The sequence below is a fragment of the Mizuhopecten yessoensis genome, unplaced genomic scaffold (assembly GCF_002113885.1).
Source record: "Mizuhopecten yessoensis strain PY_sf001 unplaced genomic scaffold, ASM211388v2 scaffold8521, whole genome shotgun sequence".
NCBI lineage: Eukaryota > Metazoa > Mollusca > Bivalvia > Pectinida > Pectinidae > Mizuhopecten > Mizuhopecten yessoensis.
The window spans coordinates 23,959-24,288 of record NW_018407589.1 but is presented as its reverse complement, the minus strand read 5'-3'; positions in this window follow the sequence as shown (position 1 = coordinate 24,288).

Below are 330 nucleotides of genomic sequence, written 5' to 3'. Positions count from 1 at the left end.
TGTGTGTTATTTTAGTGTACTTTATAGTCGAGAGAATAACAATACAAACATATAATTGGGAATCTATAAATAGTAACTTTTAACTACCCATTATTAACGATCTTTTCTCCGTTTTGAAATTGTCCTCTATAAAGATGGTTTATCACAGCCTACTTTTATATGAGTAAATGGCTTACAAAATAACTAAATCTTCCCCTCACATTTAATCCCTGTATTTAAGCAGTGCGAAAGATATCACCCCGCGAGACCGAAAATATCGTTTATGACACGAGTAAGGCGGTATTTATTTACATAGTGAAAGGGATTTAAGAGGGGTACGGTGGAAGGAGT